This window comes from Tamandua tetradactyla, chromosome 16 (assembly GCF_023851605.1).
Source record: "Tamandua tetradactyla isolate mTamTet1 chromosome 16, mTamTet1.pri, whole genome shotgun sequence".
Taxonomy (NCBI): domain Eukaryota; kingdom Metazoa; phylum Chordata; class Mammalia; order Pilosa; family Myrmecophagidae; genus Tamandua; species Tamandua tetradactyla.
In genome coordinates this window covers 44,157,313-44,170,428 of record NC_135342.1, presented here as the reverse complement: position 1 = coordinate 44,170,428, position 13,116 = coordinate 44,157,313, and positions in this window count along the sequence as shown.

Below are 13,116 nucleotides of genomic sequence, written 5' to 3'. Positions count from 1 at the left end.
GAATAGTTCCGAACAATAGAGTTTTTTGAAAAGGGTGAAGAGAGGGGAAGAGAAGAAATGGCTGGCAGTGGGAGAAAATATATATAGGGAAAGAGAGGGAGTTAATGGAGAATGTCATGATGCATCAGAACTGTGGTGTATGGTCCTTACAGTAAAACTTTATTAAAACCACAATCCTTGCCATCTCCCAGTTCTGCTGTCCTCCACATGGGCCCCATTCATAGAGAGCTTGCCCCTCATGGCTGTCGAGAAAGATGTCAGCATCTCCTAGAGCCACCGTCTTGGTTTGAGTTCACCCAGAAGCAGACCCCAAGACAAGGATTTGAGTGCACGTGGTTTATTTGGGAGACAATCACAGGAAGGGGAAAGAAGCCAACGAAGGGAGTGAAGCCAAGAAAATGGATATTCTCAAGCCAGTCGTCTGTGGGGACCTCTAAGACAGTGTAGAACATTCACCTTAGAGGAAATTATGGTTTTTGTCCACCAGCCCCTGTCAGCCACTCAATGAGGGGCTAGGACTAAGATGAAGCAGGTCACACCTCACACCTCAAATTTTGCACCTCAGATGCCTGGCTTGCCATGCCCTGGTCCCAGCCCTGGTTGATCTGTAGTAGCATTAATTTCTTAAATCTCTGACCTGCTGCACACATGAACAGAGCAGAGAGAGAGAGAGGCCCCAGCCAAGAGTGCCAAGGCCTGGCAGTTGGAAGTCCAGCCCCTCTGCATGGAAATAGTAAATGCCAAGGCGGAGTGGTCTGGGCATCAACAACTGGCCACCCTTCCCAGCAAAAATCTCATCATATCTCAGAGGTTCTGATTGGATCACATGCTTGGCCCTAAGCTGGTCAGAGGGCAGAGAGACACAATATGCTAACTGAGTTCATTTGGGAGGTGGAGATTTCCTCTGCATTTCATTAGAATGGATGAGGGGTGGACTGCAGCAGTGGTGAAATGGGTGCTGGGCAGCTACAAAAACAAAATGCACAAATGACTACTCTCAGCTCCAAGTTGCCAAGTCAACTGGAAGATGAGACGTTTTGGTTTGGCTGGTTAGAAGCCCTGTCCATCAAACCTTTTAGCTGACCGCTTGTCCTTCTCAGTGCTTAAAATATTAATTGAGCACTGATCTGTGCCAAGCTCTTGGGGGGGTGCTGGGTGGGGCAAAAATGAAAACTGTCATTCCTGTTCCTTGGGAGCTCACAGGCAAGGGTGGCACTGGGTGGAAATAACAGCTATGACTCTTTCAACTACCATTTCATCAAATCTATTAATGAGATCCCACTAATTATAGGACACGCCAAGAAAAAAACAAATAAAAACAGCCAATTAAATTATGTTACACCACTGATTGTAAAATTCATTCCAATTTCAGAGATATGAAATGTAAAAAGAAAGTATATCATAAAACTAATGGTCTATGGTAATATTCATGTCATTTATAAAGGATTTTTCTTAGACATTATCTCATTAGCTGTTCACTACAAACTTACCAGGGGTAATATCACCCCTATTCTCCATTCCAGAGAGATTAGTGACTTGCCCAAGATCACTCAGCTACTAAAGATAAAAGTGGGACTCAATACATATCTGTCTGGGGGCAGGCCAAGACATTTCTGTTCCCAGGAATTCTCTTCCCTTCCAGGCAAGGTCTTCCTTTTTGATCCTGGCTCACGGTGCCGTTGCCCCCTCACTCCCAACTCTCCTCCCGGTTCCTGCCAGCAGATGTCCTTCTCAGCCAGCCTTCTCTTCCCAAACCTGAGCCCTGCCAAATATTCCATTTTTAAGGATGCAAACCCTTGTCTCTCAGAACACCTAAAATTAGAACTCTTTGCAGAGGGTCTAACATGATAGTTTCCTTACTTCTATGCCTCAGGGATTCCAGGCTGAGATCCAGGGCTAGCCTCATGGGTACATGGACTGGGCAGTCCTACAGCACCTGAACTTAGCTGAATGCTCTTGAAATTTTCAATAACTTTTAGCAAAGTTCCTGCATTTTCATTTTACACTGAGCCCCACAAGTTACATAGCTGGTCCTGCTGAGAATGGTCCCCACTATTCTAGAAAACATTTGAGTAAAGAATTGGCCTTGTAGTCTCTATTCTTGGGGTTCTTGAGGTCAGGTACTGAGTCCAGATCACCTCTTTACACTGTGGGAACCGGCAGTGCTTAGAGCCCTGAACAGAGGGAGATATACCAGGTAGCCAAATCAGCTTCTATGTTCTTTCCATTTCAAGTGACAGAAATCAACTCAAACTAGCCAAAACTGACAAGAGAAATTGATTGACCCGCTGGATTGAAAAGTGTGAGAGGTTGATGAACTTCAGGCTCAGTTGGATCCAGGCACTCGAACATCATCATCATGAAACTGCTTTCTCCATTGGCTTATTCCTCAGGCAGTGTCATGGTTACGGACAGGTGTCAACTTGGCCAAGTTGTGGTACCTGTTCATCTGATTGGGCAAGCGCTGGCCTGTCTGTTGCAATGAGGACATTTCATAGGATTAGGTCATGATCACATTAGCTACATCCACAGCTGATTCCATTTGTAATCAGCCAAAGAGGAGTGTCTTCTGCAATTAGTGATGCTAAATGCAATCATGGGAAGCCTTTTAAGGAGGACTCAGAGGAGACAGATTGCATTCCTGCTTTGGCTGGTGAGCCTCTCCTGTGGAGTTCATCCAGACCATCCATTGGAGTCATCGGCTTCGCAGCCTGCCTGTGGATTTTGGACTCTGCGTTCCTACGGTCACGTGAGACACTTTCATAAATTTTATATTTGCAAGTGTTCCCTGTTGATTCTGTTTCTCTAGAGAACCCTAACTAATACAGGCAGCATCTCTCAAGTAGCACCAATGGCCCCCAAAGCTCCAGGCTGACATACTCATAGCTTATCAATCTCTAGAAGACTTGTCACCAAAAATTCCCATCCAAGTCCTCAGAATCTTGACCAAGCCTGTCACGTGTCTGTGCCTGCACCAATCACTAACCAGGAGCTGTGAGATTCTCATTGGCCAGGCCTGAGTCACAGACCAAGTCTAGAACCAATTACTGGGCCTGGGAGCTAGGAGACACTCACTGGTAAACTTGGATCACGTGCCCACCGCTGAATCAATCCCTGGTCCTGGGAATTGTGATGCTCTCACTGGCAGCTTGGTCATGGGTGGGGGTTGGGGAGGAAGGCTCCCCAGAGGGAAGTCAGGATGCTGTTTTTGGGGTAAGAGAAAACTTGATGCTGGATAGCGAAAACAACCAGTGAGTGCCCTGCCTCTCTCCCATTTGGTCCCATAGCTCTAGACAGCCTTTGAAGTATGTTGATCAGGAAGAGCAACCCTGGGAGCCGAGCAAATGGGGAAGGTCACAGACCCAGGAAAGTCAAAGGTCAAGTGTGGGAGAATCAGCTGGGTCAGGTTGGAACAGGCAGGTGCCAAGGTCTCAGGCCGGCGAAGGCCCGAGGCTAGGCGATCACTCAGCATGCTTGCCACTGGTGGGCTACCTTGTCTGCAGACTCAGATAAACAGGAGGCGAGCAGTGGGCTACAGGTGACTCCTGCCCCTGCCTGCCCTTATTGAGCCAGGCACTGTCTGTCCTAAGCGTTTTGTGTGCATCAACTCATTAACTCATCACCAGGGAGGTTGGTATATTTATTACCCCATTTTATAGATGAGAAAACTGAGACTTCAGAGAACTTAAGCAATGATCATACAGCAAAGAGAGGGCAAAGTCATGGATCTATCTATAAAACTCTGAGGCCCCTAAGATTCTTGCCTGAGGTTCCCACAGGGCCTGACCTGATATCACTATTTGCTTAACTAATATATGTCAAAATGAGAGCCTGGGGGTTCAGGGGCCACCACTGCCCTCTCCACCCTTGAATGGATCTTACCCCTGTCCTGGAGGAGAGCATCAGGCTCACACTCAGGCGATGCCTTCTGCTGAATCATGGAAGATAATGTTTGGAGCCTGTACTGATCACTGTGGTGAACCTTAAGCCTCACAACACCCCAGTGGAAGAGAAAGTTTTTGGTGACCCTGAGCTCTCATAGTATAGGTCACTATCTATGCAGCTTCCAGAGTGGAGTTACAGTGGGGGGGCGGGGGGGGGAGCCCACGTTTAACGTGAATTCATTCAGCAACCCCCACTGTTCTCCCTCTCTGAGGCAGACACCATGCTAAGTGCTGCTAGGGGTACAGAGATGAGTGATGTGGCCACCTGCCCCCACTCCCCACCTGGGAAAAGGAATAAGTTGCTACCAGGGACAACCAAAGAACACAGAAAGAATGGAAGCCCTGCCTATCATAAAAGAGGAATTCTTCGATCTAATCATTGGGACAAGAAGCACGGATTACATGTGTGCTCAGTGCTGTGTGCAGGGAACACGGCAGAAAGCAAATCAGAAAAATACACACATGAGACCCTGGTCCTCATGAAGTACTCAGTCTAATGGGGAGACAAACAACAAACAAACATGTCCTGGCAAATTTGATGTGTTGTCAAAGAAACAGGAAAGGAACAGAGTGCTATGCCAGACACTAAGAGGGCACTCATTTGGGCAGGTTTTTAAGAGTCGCTTCTCAGGCAAGTGATAGAGGAGAAGGGCTAGCCGTATGGAAAGTGAGGGAACAGCATTCCAGAATAAGGGAACAGCATGGGGAAGGTCCTGTGGGGGGGGGAAGAGTATGATCTGTACATTCTGGCTGGAGGGTAATGAGCAAAAGTGAATTGTGGCACAAGGTGAGGCCAAGAGGAGGGCCAGGGATCCTGATCACACAGGGCCTTAGAGGCTGAGGCAAGGAGCTCAGATTTTATCTAAGTGCAGCAGGAGATCACCTAAGGGTTGTGAACAGGACAATCATGTGGTCTGATCTACCTGTCACTCTGGCCATCACAGGGAGAGCAGGTTGATGTAGACCAGAGAGGAAGCTGAGAGATATGGTGGATCGAACTCAACGTCAAGAGTGCACAGAAGACCGGCTATTTCTTCCAGTTGTGGGGGATATTCCCACCCCCACCCCATCCTGAATAAAGGGAAAACTTTTTTCTTCCTTTTCTGCCTGAGAAACTAGAAGAAGCCCATTCGCCAGTGCTTTCCAAAACACCTATGTGCATGGTTAAACAGCAACAAACCAACAGCAGTTCTAAGTCTAAGAAATCAACCATGTTGTAAAATTTAGCGTGAATAGATCTGGCTGATCTCACAAATTTTCTCCCAGGATTGAGAGTGTCAGCAATTCCAAGTCTGAACTCCTCTGGCCTTGGAAAGACAAGATCGCAGCAGGGAGACAGAAAAGGGCTCTCTAGTTGCGTTACCTGAGCAAATGAGCACATCTGCCTCTCCACGAGCAGGGCCAGCTGGACCGGGTCGATCAGAATTTGGTCAGTAGGCAACAGCCTCACTGCCAGCTCTTAAGAAGTGACCAGTCTTGGGGGGAGATTTGACATTCAGTGAGAAGTTGAGTTCGCTAAATACATTGTGTTTTTACACAACATCAGCCGAAGTTATGTAGCAAGGTGACTCGGGGGCCCGTTCATCTCTGGGCAGAAAAAAATGCCACCCCCATAGCTCACATCCTCCCTTTACTGGATCCCGCACAAATACTTCCCTCCAGACAGGAGGGATTTAACCCCACATGGCACATGGAGAAACTGAATCTAGTGGATATCTGTTTGGGATTTGTTTTTGCTTTATTGTTTTGCCTATCCAGCATCCATTTTCTTTAATTGATAATTGCACCCTAATTTTCCCTGGGGCCCCAACTTAGGCCAAGCTCCAGGAGTAGACTTGTGATCTAGGCTTGGTTTATTGCTGATTTCCACTCTCATCTCTTCATAGTGGTTGGTTCAGCGTGGGCACACAGTCTAAATTGGTCTAATCAGGTAACCTCACGGCTTTTGGTGAACCACTAAGGGAAAGGAGCAATCTCTCTTCTCCAGCTGGGAAGTGCTAGAGCCCTGTCTAAGAATGGGGCCAGAGCAGAAGGAAGCAATGAGAATGTCTGGATCTTGTGCCATCATCTGAGCTCCTGGGTGTAGCCGGACGTGAAGCTCAACCTTGTGAGAGGTGGGTTTTTGTCACCAGCACACAGAAGCATCCTGTCATGTGGAGGTCCAGCCGTCCGAGGTTGAGGACCAGGCATTCTGGTTTCCAGTCCTGTGCCCTAACTCTGCATCGCGTTCCAGATGACTTTACTCAGCGCACATCCAAACGCCACTAATCTACGTGGCTTAGTAGTCTGCTAAAAGATGGAATTTTAAAAAGAAAAACATCTGATCTTTTCAGTGTTTTGTCTATTGGAACCACAGAGCTATGGAAGGACCCATAGCGGTCATATCATTCAGTGGTTCTCAAAGATTTTTAGCAACTCCTTATTTCAAATGAAGTCTTAAACAGAACCCTTATGTATAAGAAATAAAAGCAGTAGCTTGTGAGTACGAATGTATTTCATTTTATTAAATGAAAAGCTCTGACATATATAACATCAATCAATAAGGACCCAAACTTCAATGTGCTATTTATTTCCAAAGCATAAAAATTAGTTATATAATAATTTGCACACGTGTGGGGTTTTGTTTTCATATAGTTTTTTAATAATAATTTAGTACGAAGTTTCTATCTGGTTTGATAGAAAAGTTTTGGTAATGAATGGTGGTGATGGTTCACATCATTGTGAACATAATTAACAGGCAGCACTGAATTATATATTTGAATGTGATGAAAAGGGGAATTTTTAGGTTATTTATGTTACCAGAATAAATTTTTTTAAAAAACAGGATTGTACAACACAAACAGTGGACTCTATTGTAAACGATGGACTATAATTAATAGAACAATTATTAACATGTGCTTTCATGAATTGTAACAAATGTGCCATACTTATGCAAGGTGTTAATAGTAGAGTGGTATGTGGGAACGCTCTATTTTATGCATGATTCTTCTATAAATGTACAACTGCTCTAATAAAAACATACATTTTTTTAAATAATTGAGACAAATGAAAAAGTCCCTTAAATCTTTTCTATCCTTCCACCTGGTATGTGAGTTTAAAAAAAAAAAAAAGGTATCTGAACTTGTCTGGTTTTGTTAAAGTTCTCCTCTTGATATCTGATTGCTATAACTTTAGAGAGAGGCTCCCTTCTTCCTATACAAGAAAATGAAGTGTATAATCTAATGTTCTAGAGCTGGTGCTTCTCAAACTTTAATGTATACATATATTGCTTCCATAGTTCTCAGTGAGGCGGGAGGGGAGCAAGCTTCTGCTCTTCTAACAAGCTCCCAGGTGATGCTAATGCAACTGGCCCACACTTTGAGTAGCAAGGCTCTAAAACTAAAGGAGTATCATGGATATAGGTCCTGAGGCAGGAAGGCAAGAATTACTACTAAACTCTAATTTGAAAAGCAAAGTGGAAAAAAAATTTTAACACGCAAACAAAATTTATAATAATAATATTTGTAATTGGAAAATTTCTAGAATGACATACGCCAAAATGTTAACAGAAAGTGGTGGGACTCTGAGCAATTTTAAGCTTCCTCCTTATGCCTATCTGTATTTTCAAACTCATCTACAATGAATAATATAATTGTATATTATTCATTATATATATTATATATATTTATATATATAATAATATAGATATTACTTAGGTTAACAAAAGAGTTTAAAACTAAATAACTGGATCAAAACGAATCTACAATATACATATCTATTTTAAATAAAGCTTCTATCAGTCACTGCCAGAACATCGGATGCAATTCCCCAGAATGAACAGTTTGAAAGCAACAAGCCTAGAACTCTTTCTGCAGCTTTTTCTAGATGGAGAAGAAGAGGCTCAGAGAGGGCGGGACCTGAGGTCTCGGGGCTGGCTTTCGGCAGAGCCAGACAGCTTTAGTGATCAGGGCAGCATGTACCAGGCTACCACTAGAGTCTGATAAAGATTTACCAAGTAAGTGCGCTGTCCTATGATGAGGATTCCATACTGAGCCCCGTCTCCAGGGCAGGGCTCCTAGGGGCGATGGTGGAACATGTGCTGGGCCTGCAGGACCGTCCGAACTGCTGACTGTCTGTCCCAGCCCTGAACTCCTGGAAAATGACCAGGAGGCCATCTGTCCTGCTTTACCCCACTCTACAGAATGAAGTCCCCTCTCTACAGACTGGTATTCAAGGCCTTGGTGATCTCACCTCAACTTCTCTTTCTCATCATGCACGCCTACCTCCCCAGCATCCCAGCCCTGCAGCCTAGTTCCCATCAGCCCCCTCATCCTCTCTGCCTCAGTGCCCTTGCATGTGCAGTTCCACTTGCTTGGCCTACACTTCCCAGCCCTGTCTCCCCAACCAGACTTGTCCAAGACTTGGAGACTCCCCAAAGCCAGACTCAGCTCTGCTCCCCCAGGTGCCCACAGCCAGCTGCTGGCACCCTGTCCTCCCTCCCAGAATGTCCCGCTCTGCCAGTTCTCCTCCAGCCTCTGGCTGCTGCTGCTCCTGTGTTGCCTCATCCTCCTCCACTGGCCTGTTAGCTCCACCTTTGCTGGCCACTATCCTCTGTCCTCCTAGTGACCTCGTTTACTCCTGGGGTTCCAAAGATGTCTCTCTGCCAGATGTCAATTTTCAGACATGAGCTCTCCGCTGAGCAGACACATGCATCCAAATTCCTACACAGCCTCTCCAGGCCGGTTCAGAGCCCCTGTCATCATACCCTGTTGTTTTCCTTCATAACACTTAGTGCAATTGCAATCATTTGTTCACATGTGCCTCCCTCATGAAATTGTAAACTGTTTTGCACCCACTGTGCTCCCAGCACCTAGTACAGTGCCTGGCACACAGTGGTCACTGCAGATATTGGACAAAAGAAAGGAGGGAAGGAGGAAAGTAGGAAGGGAGGCAGGAAGGAAAGCACTAGATCCTTATTTGATTGAGGGCTCCAGGCTTATCTTTGTCCTGGCCAGCATCTAAGCCCAGATGACTTTTGGGGTTGGCAGCAGTGAGCACCCAGCCTGGCCTTGCTGCTCCCCAGCAGGCCGCTCATGGGTGGGGTGGTGCAGGGTCCCGTGTGAGAGCTGCCATGGGCCACCTCTCATTTGCTCACTCAGAGGCGGGCGGCTGGGGTGGCTCCCCCAGTGACCATGAGCAATCCCGGAAGCCACACTGTCAACAACCTGTCACAGCAAATCATCTCTGGCCACTGTGCCCCACAGAGCTGCCTGATGACTGGACCGCTGGGGGCCTCTCCCAGCGGCACTAACATGCAGGCAGTAGGAATCCCAGACCCTCCTGTGCAGCCACGTCCTGCAGCCGCTGGGGACCTGAGCTCCAGAGATGCCCCAACCCTCCCTGTCCCCCCTCCCAGGGCAGGAGCATGGACCTTTCCCCTCCCCTTCAGGTTCCTCAACCCTTCACACGTCCCTTCACTGTGCACAAACCTTCTGCACTCCTCACTTTCCCTGACCCTCACGCCAAACCTCTCAGCCCACCCTACCTATTTCTCAGAGGAGAAAACTGAGGGCAGACAAAAGAGAAGTAGGAACTTTAGCCAAAGGACACTGGGTCCTGGAGTTCCTCACCCAGCCTCACTGCTGCACGAGGGCATGGACGTACACAGCTGAGTGGGGGGGAGGGCACAAAACCCTCTATGTTCAGGACTTTCAGTCTATCTGGATCATGGGGTCTGCATGCACCCCCATCCCCACCCCAATGCCTCTTTCTTGGCTCATCTGGGAAAGGATCCCCAACAGGTCTCCCCAAACTAGGCCACCGAGCTGGACACTGAAGACAACCAGACTCTACCCCAAGGTGGTGTGGCCAGCATGTCAGCTGTGTCCCAGAGTCCCAGAGCCCCCTCTCTGCAGCCACACCAGGGTCTGAGGCCTGGCTGCAGAGGAGGCCCCAGCCTTAAGCCCGTGGACAGGAAGGCAGGGGACTGAAGAGGGGCCATCGCAGGGCTGAGCAGGGCAGAGGCAATTTCCTGGGACTGGCACACCCCCCAGTGGCCAGCCTTCTCCGTGCCTCCCTCCTCCTCCTCCTCCTCCTCCACACTCTCCCAGAGTCCACCAATGTAAGGATCTGACTTTGACTTTGAGTGAGATGGGACCCATGAGATGGTTTCGAGAAGGCAGTGATAGTAACTGAATTAGGTTTTTAAAGGATCACAAAAATTTTAAAGTAATAAAAGCAACTGGCATCTATTGGGCTCTTACTATAGACCATGTACTCATGGCTCTGACCACGTTACCTCCTTGAGCTGTGCAGCGGACACTGTTACTTTGCCTTCATACAGGTAAGGAGACCAACGTTCTGTCCAATTCCAGGATTCTGGGGTTTTGCTGCTCAGGGGGTTGGGAGGCCTGAGTTCCTCAGCTTGGTTCCCACCAACTGGCCATGTGACGCTGGCGATTCTTGTCTGGCCCTGTTACTGCCAGCAGAGACCCAGGGAGTGCCTGGCATGAGCAGATCTGCAGTCAGTCCCAGCTGTGTGGCTTTGGTAGGTCACAGCTCCACCCTCTGTAAGATAGGCATAATCTACCCTCCTCTAGTTGCTGCAGGGAGGACACCGAGCACAGGGTCTGGGCAGGGTGATGGGTACAGCGTATGTGCCCGGGAGCTTTGGAGACTGAGCTCTAGGGATCTAGTGAGACATGTTAGCCCAGGGCACCCTGGGAAGAAAGGCAACCTCTGCGCCTCTACCTTGGTGCTGAGCTGCAGACCCAACTGCAGGGGAATGAACAGAAGACCCAGCTGGAGGAAGGCTGAGCCAGCTCATCTCTCCCCAAGGTCATTCTCTTCATGAGCCAGAAGTTTCCAACCCCTTATGTGGTGCAACTTGCTGCTGCTCAGACACCTCGCCTGCCCCCACTGTCAAGGTCAGACTCATCCCCCTACCCCAGGATTACAAAACCTGAAATCCCACCATCGGAGAACTATTGCATGGAGTTATACAGCCATCTTTTATTGGTCAAGTGCTCCTTTTTCATTTAGCTGCCACCAAAAGCCACAAACAGCAAATAACGATGATTTCCATTCTTTACATTCTCTTCTGATGCTTTTCAATATGCAGGTATCACTCCTGCACATTTATACAAACATGAATTCTCTTCTGGAATCTGTTTTACTCTAATGCTGTTCCAGACATGTGTGACAGGACGTTGGAGACTATGTGGGCCTCGTTTCTAAGAACCATGTGGAGTGGTGGGTTAGGATGTGCGTTTCAGAGGTAGGCTAGATTCAAACCTCAGGTTGGCAGGTTGTGTGACCTTGGGCGAACCACTTGATTCCCCAAGCCTAAGTTTCCCCCAGGATGTAATAGGGATAAAAGTGCTCCTCTCACAGGGCTGGTATAAGGATGAAAGGGGATGATGAGTGTAACTCTTCAGCCAAGTACCCTGCCTAGGCAACTTCTCAATAAGCTTCAGCTATTCCAATGTAATCCTTCTTATTGGGATAGTAGGCTCAGAAAGTTTCCCTGTTCGTGATGATAGGTCTATCAGCTATCTATTGCTATGTACCAAATTACCCTAAAACTTAGTGGCTTTAAACACACACGTTATTAAGTACAGTTTTTGTGGGCGATGGGTTTGAGCATTGTTCAGGCTGGGTCCTCTGCCTCAGGGTCTCTCACAAAGTTGTAGTAGAGCTGCTGGCCAGGGCAGGGGTCTCATCTGAAGGCTCCACTGAGGAAGGATCTGCTTTGAGGGTGCTGGCATAATTTAGTTCCTCAAGGGCTGTTGGACTGAAAGCCACAGTTCCTTGCTGGTTATTGGCTGGAGGGTGCCCTCCGTTGCTCACCAGTTGGGCCTCTCCAACACAGAAGCTTGCTTCATCAAAGCTTCAGGCAAGTCAAGAAAGCAACAGAGTCTACCAGCAAGATGGAAGTTACGACCTAACCACAGAAGTGACGTCCATCATGTTAGCGTACTCTGCTGGTTAGTAGAAGTCACCGGGCCGGTCCGCCCTCAATGGGAGGGAGTTACACAAGGGCATGAATCCTAGGCAGCCAGGATCTTTGGGGTGATCTTAGAGTCTGCCTGCCACAGCATGGTTCCATTCAACCAGAACATTTTCTGGTTCTTCCTGTGTCATGCACTGGACTGGTAGACGAGGAGATGAGTTGGAGTTCCTGACTTGCGAGTCAGATTCATTTGAGTCTTGGCTCCACCACTAACTGACAACCTACTTACTTGTCTGGGCATCAATGTCCTCACCTAAAAACAGGAATAAGAATAGTACCTGCTCTTACTATCTAACAAAGTTGTCGTACAGGAAAATACCGAGATTACTTCGTTTCCCTGCATCCAACACTGACCATCTGCGATTGTGCTAAGTACCAATAACTCATGGTCCCAGTTAAGCTCGGTGTGGAAGGGGAACAGCAAGTGAGAAAAAGGGCTAGAAACAGGTTTGAGGAGTGGAGGTCCAGATATAAGAGCAACCGGGCCAGTCTGATTCCCACTGCCTGTGCATCCTGGGCAACTGATAGCTCCATCATTTCTTCTGGCTTTTTAAATTTCAGCACATTTAATTTCTAAATTTCCTTTCCTTTCATTTTTATATTTAACAAGTGCAAAAATATTTCAAACAATAGAGAGAAGCATAAAATTAAAATAGCCCGCTTCCCCATCCTATTCTCTTGAGATAACCGCTGTTAAGCAGCCCTTGAGTACCTAAGCACAGTCTTTTACCTGGATATCAATATTGACTCCCACAAATGGATCTTAGTAAAAACACCCCGGCCATACTTTGCTGTTGTTGTTAATTACTAACTCTTGGAGACCTTAATCTATCAACACATCATAATGTTTGATTTTTATTTTTTAGATTAGAATCCTTCCATTCCCACCATGCTGACTCCAGCAGAGGGTTCAATGCATACTGTAAAAGAGAAACGAGGAAAAGGGGAAAGAAGGGAGGAATGGGGGAAAAGGCATGGGGGAGGATGATTCAAAAAAGAAAGAAAAGAAAAAGGAAGAAGGGGAACTAATTTTTTTAAAAAAAGGGAAAGAGGAAGGTAGAATAATTTTTAAAAATTAAAAGGAAGAAAGGCGAGAGGAAGAGAGGGAGAAAGGAAGGAGGGAAAGACGAAAAGACAAGATAGGGAGAGAGAGGAAAGAGAGAGAGAGGAAGAACAGGGAGT